The sequence below is a fragment of the Dermacentor andersoni genome, chromosome 4 (assembly GCF_023375885.2).
Source record: "Dermacentor andersoni chromosome 4, qqDerAnde1_hic_scaffold, whole genome shotgun sequence".
Taxonomy (NCBI): Eukaryota; Metazoa; Arthropoda; class Arachnida; order Ixodida; family Ixodidae; genus Dermacentor; species Dermacentor andersoni.
The window spans coordinates 194,257,316-194,263,244 of NC_092817.1; the positions used below are offsets into that span (position 1 = coordinate 194,257,316).

A 5,929-nucleotide genomic window follows, 5' to 3' on the forward strand; every position below is an offset into this window, starting at 1 on the left:
CTTCTTTTCATAGCTTCTTGTATGCATGAAAACTTTTTGTCAGCAATCGTAAAGTAATACCACTACCTTTTTGAAAGCGGTAATTGGCAATGTAATTCAAATCAATGAGCGTAATAACAAAGTAATGAGTAATGTAATATAATTACTTTCAAGTAATAATTTTGCCATGCGTGATGAATAGCTAGTTCTCTAGGAACAAGGGCAAGAAAACATTTTTTGTCCAGCAGTGATGCCTGTATTGGGCTAGACCACGTCGAACGCTCACAAGTTCAATACCTCACAACGTTACTTCATTATTTGAGCCCGTTCGCCTTGCCACGGGCGCGGCTGTGCCGACGCTCGTTTTTGCGGCACTTCGCTGTTGGTAGCAAGCTGTGAGTGCGAAACCTACGGAACGAAGTTTTTACACGCCGAGTTCAACTACTTTAACGCGAGCATGAAAATATTACCGTAACGCCTCATGTCGTGCGATTTGAACATAAATGCTGAACAGCTAAACCTGCGGGCACCGCGTGGTAGGACGAATAACAAATACCACTGGATGCCAGGCACGTACCCAGGATCTTTTTTCGGAAGGGGGGGGGGGGGCATCACCATCATCAGCCTGCTTTATGTCCACTGCAGGACGAAGGCCTCTCCCTGCGATCTCAACTTACCCCTGTCCTGCACCAACCGATTCCAACTAGCGCCTACGAATTTCCTACTTTCATCGCTCCACCTAGTCTTTTGTCGTCCTCGATTGCGTTTTCCTTCTCTTGGTACCCATTCTGTAACCCTAATAGTCCAACGGTTATCTAACCGGCGCATAACATGACCTGCCCAGCTCCACTTTTTCCTCTTGATGTCAATTAGAATATCATCTATGCCCGTTTGCTCTCTGATCCAAACCACTCTCTTTCTGTCTCTTAATGTTATGCCTTGCAATCTTCGTTCCATCGTTCTCTGCGCGGTCCTTAACTTGTTCTCAAACTTCCTTGTCAGTCTGCAAGTCTCTGCCCCATATGTCAGCACTGGCAAAAAGCACTCATTGTACACCTTACTTTTCAATGATAATGGTAAGCTTCCAGTCAGGAGCTGGCAATGTCTGCCGTATGCGATCCAACCCATTTTTATTCTCCTGTGAATTTCCTTCTCATGATCAGGGTTCCCTGCGATTAATTGACCTAGGTAAACGTACTCCTTCACAGTCTCTAGAGGCCGACTGGCGATCCTGAACTCTTGTTGCTTTGCCCGGCTATTTATCATTATCTTTGTCTTCTGCATATTAACATTCAACCACCCTCTTACACTCTCTCTGTTAAGGTCTTCAATCATTTGTTGTAACTCGTCTGCGTTGTTGTTGAATAGAACAATGTCATCGGTAAACCGGAGGTTGCTGAGATATTCGCCGTCGATCTTTACTCCTAAGCCTTCCCAGTTTAATAGCTTGAATACGTCTAAGCACGCAGTGAATAGCATTATTGGAGAAATTGTCTCTCCCTGTCTGACCCCTTTCTTTATAGGTATCTCCCTATTTTTCTTGTGTAGAATTAAGGAAGCTGTAGAACCTCTGTAGTTATTGTTGCGCGAAGGACGAGTCAGTAAGACGAGCAACTATTTACAGGTTATATTTACAACAACGGTTGCAGCGCTGACCGGTTAGATTCACAGCGCGAGCCCAGTTCGTTCTTCCTCCTCTTTTCTGGAGCGATGGCGCCCACGCGCCTCGTTCAAACAAACAAATACCACACGCGTGTAGCAATATTTACCAAGCTATTTACGTAAGCGTTCTGTACTTCTTGATTACGTAGTTTCTCTACGACTGCTGGCATCTCTACTGAATCAAATGCCTTTTCGTAATCTATGTAAGCCATATAGAGAGGCTTATTGTACTCTGTGGATTTCTCGATAACCTGATTGATGACATGGATGTGATCCATTGTAATGTATCCCTTCCTGAAGCCAGCATGTTCCCTTGGTTGACAAAATCCAGTGTTGCCCTTATTCTATTGGAGATTATTTCGGTAAATATTTTATATAATACTGAGAGCAAGCTAATGGTCTTATAATTTTGCAATCCTATAACGTCTCCCTTTTTGTGGATTAGTATAATGTCTGCATTCTTGCAGTGTTCTGGGACTCTTGCAGTCGATAGACACTTTGTATAAAGAGCCGCCAGTTTTCCAAGCATCATGTCTCCTCCATCTTTGATTAAATCGACTGTTATTCCATCTTCTCCTGCCGCTCTTCCTTGTTTCATGTCTTGCAGGGTCCTTCTCACCTCATCGCTAGTTATACGAGGAGTTTCTGTATCCTGTTCATTACTGTTTCTAAGTCAGGTATCCTGACTCCTCTGGGTACTGTACAGGTCAGCGCAGAATTCTTCCGCTGCTTTTACTATATCTTCGAGATTGCTGATGATATTACCCTGCTTATCTTTTGGTGCATACATCTTGGTTTGTCCTATGCCAGGTTTCTTTCTCATTGATTTCAGGCTGTGTTCATTGTTTACGGTTTCTTCAGTCTTTTTCATGTTATAGTTTCGAATATCACTTATTCTCGCCTTGTTGACCAGTTTTGACAGTTCCGCTAATTCTATAATATCTCTTGAGTTCAAAACGTTCATTTTTTTTGTCGTTTCTTTATTACGTCCTTTGTTACTTGGGAGAGCTTGGCTACTGGTTGCCTTGGTGCCTTGCCTGCCACTTCAATTTCTGCCTCTGAAACCAACCTAGTTACGGTTTTATTCATTAGTTCTATGTCATCATCATCTCTTTGTTCTAACCTCTTATGACCTGTTGTCGCGATTTCGCATCATACCGGTTTTAAGCCGCACCACCAGAAGAAAACATCTGTAGCCGCTACCCCTGCGCTCAGAGGGAATCCACAGATGTCTGGCAACACGTGGAAAAGGCAGCGCCATCTATCGTCGATTCAGTAAAGAGCTGACGGCTGCCATTTCTCCAGTTGATGCCGACGAAGAACATTTCTCACTATCCATCCATTGACATCCGTCTCCATTCAAGGTATGTAAGTTTTTTGAATATAAAAAAATTTTGCATGATAGGCACTTGGTTGAATAATGCACGCAGATCACGTAAATAATTTGTTTTTGAAGATTAGTTGTTTTTTCAAGCGTGTGTCGCTTTGTCGCGTTTTCGCATCAACAGGCTGTAGTGTCCCGATTTGTGCACAACTTCGTCTTCCTCGGCATGTGGTCAAAAAACTAGTAATTTTTGTTTTTTGCAGTTATTCGGTGCTTTTTGTTCGTGATGGACACCAGAAGGTTCTACGGGATCAGGGTTCCACCCGTTGAAGAAAGCGAAGATAGCTGCCTCAGCGACAGCGATTCGGAATACAGCCCTGACACAGTACATGCTGCCCCATCAGATCAATCTGGGCAGTCTGGGAGCGACACAGGTGCGCAATTTTTTGTTTGTTGGGCGAGTTGCATTCGGCTGCAATGTGAAACGCCGTCAGCGTTCTTTCGTGTTGTATTGCAGTGGCGCGTCTTTTTCTTTTGAAGCCAAAAGCTTCACTACGATAGTCAACACCGCGTTTGTCGGAGCACGAGTGACGTCACGCACTGCGCAGGCTACTGCCCATGTGCGCCGTCGCTTCTCCGCGCCACCGTTTGACCTTTCGCCGCAGCCGTGCGCATTTGAAAGGAGGGGTATATAAGGCGCGCTTGCCCATAGAACAGGCGCACGCTGCCGCGCGCTATGCGTCATCGTTTGACGTTCGCCGCAAGCGCGTGTTTATCGCGGATCACCGCAGCTTTTCGCTTCGAGATATCCAGGCCCTTAGCTAAGCCCCAGCCAATTTTTTCAAGCCAAGGTTTTTGTGGCTTCTCAAATGTGGTTTGCGACCTCGCAGTGATTTCTTTTTCTTTTTTTGTTTGCAGATGAAGAAGGTGAAACGGAAGAGCCGTCAACGTCAAGCGCAAGAAGTTTCCTCTGGAAGCAAGTGAACCATCCGCGGACATGCCACCCTCAATGGGAAGACGGTCTTCCAGACCCTCCAGATGAGCCGAAAGCTCCCATTGCGTACTTCCGGTATTTTTTTGACGACAAGCTTCTTGAGGAGATTACAGACCAGTCCAATCTCTATGCAGTGCAGAAGAATGCCAACAAAGCATTGTGCCTAACACGCGCTGAACTGGAGCAGTTTCTTGGGGCCACAATGTATATGTCCATATACAGGCTTCCGCGATCGCGCATGTACTGGAACCGCGAGATGCGAGTAGAAAAAGTGGCAGAAGTTATGTCACGTGACAGGTGGCAAGCGATAAAGAACAGCCTTCATTTCAACGACAACAATCTCCTACAAGCAAATGCTGGCAAAGACAGGCTCTTCAAAATTCGACCACTCATTGACAATCTGCTGCTCAAATTTCAAATCCTTCCAAAGTCACAGATGCTGGTGGTCGACGAGCAAATTGTGCCGTTCAAAGGCCGCTCCTCACTCAAGCAGTACGTCCCTAGCAAGCCTCACAAGTGGGGCTACAAGATTTTTGTACTTTGCGACACCCACGGACTTGTCTCTGACTTCTCTATATACACAGGGGACATCCGCCCTGTTCCTGGATTACCTGACCTTGGAGCAAGCTCTAATGTTGCGCTCGAGCTTTCGCGCTCCATCCCAGAGAACAAGAGCTACTTGCTCTTTTTTGACAACTGGTTCACATCCATAAAACTGCTGGTAAATTTGCATCAGCGTGGTATTCCAGCAATGGGAACTGCACGCGCAAACAGAATTTCTGGATGCCGACTGCCCAGCGATGCAGAAATGAAGAAGAACGGTAGAGGAAGCCACGTGGAGAGGCAGGCTACTATTGAAGGGGTCGAAGTCCGAGTAGTGAAGTGGTACGACAGCCGGGGAGTGAATATTGCTAGCACATTCGGGAGTGCCCAGCCTCTAGGAAGCTGCCAGCGGTATGACCGCAAAAAGAAAGAAAGATGTGAAGTTGAGCAGCCAGCCATTGTGAAGGCTTACAACACTTTTATGGGTGGAGTCGACCTTCTCGATGGGCTCATGGCGTACTACAGAATTTTTCTGAAGTCGAAGAAATTCTACCTGCGATTTTTTTTTCATTTTGTGGACATGGCTGTTGTGAGCAGCTGGCTGCTCTACCGGAGGGATTGTGATGCTCTAGGAATCCCAAAGAAACATCAACTGGATCTTGTAGCGTTCAAGGCTTCTCTAGCCAGCTGCCTGTGCAATCAAAACAAGGACGTGATGAAGAAGAGGGGCCGGCCGTCTCTTTCCGTGGAAGGAGAGCTTGAGAAGAAGAAAAGAAGAGGACCAGCAGCTCCAACACCTAATGCTGAAGTCCGTCAAGACAATGTTGGCCACTGGCCTGAAGTGTCGCAGCAACGACAACGATGCAAGATGCCTGGCTGCAAAGGCCAACCTGTTTCCTTCTGCACAAAGTGCAAAGTTCATCTGTGTATAAAAAAAAGTTCAAATTGTTTCATTTCTTTTCATAAGAACTGAGATACAAATGTGCTAAACTCAAAGAAATGAGCTCTCAAGTGTGTTTGAAAATAAACATTTTTTGATCCATTACGACCTGTTGTCGCGTTTTCGCGACATAGCTGTAACTTTCTTCCTAAAACCCCGACACGCATAAAAGTTGCTGTGTAACTTCCTCATAACCAGAACATAAAAAGCCACAGCAAAAATAATTTTTTTATGCAGTATGCTAAATTCAGGCTAGAAGAGGCTAAGGCTGCATATTTGTTGGCAAGTACTAGCCTGAATTTGTCTGCTTTTACCCTTATTGCCTCAAGGTTGACCTGTTTCTTCTTGATCATTTTGGTCTTTCTCTCTTCAAATGCAGATGAATCCTAGCCTTACTAACCTATGATCACTGCACTTTACCCTACCTATCACTTCTACATCCTGTACTATGCTGGGTTCAGCAGAAAATATGAAATCAATTTCATTT

At 45.3% G+C, this 5,929-nt stretch overlaps 1 pseudogene; it reads left to right on the top strand.

Annotated features, from left to right (window-relative positions):
* Positions 1–2,785: 2,785 nt before the first annotated feature.
* Positions 2,786–5,547, top strand: LOC126530560 (piggyBac transposable element-derived protein 3-like; annotated as a pseudogene).
* The last annotated feature ends 382 nt before the right edge of the window (positions 5,548–5,929 follow it).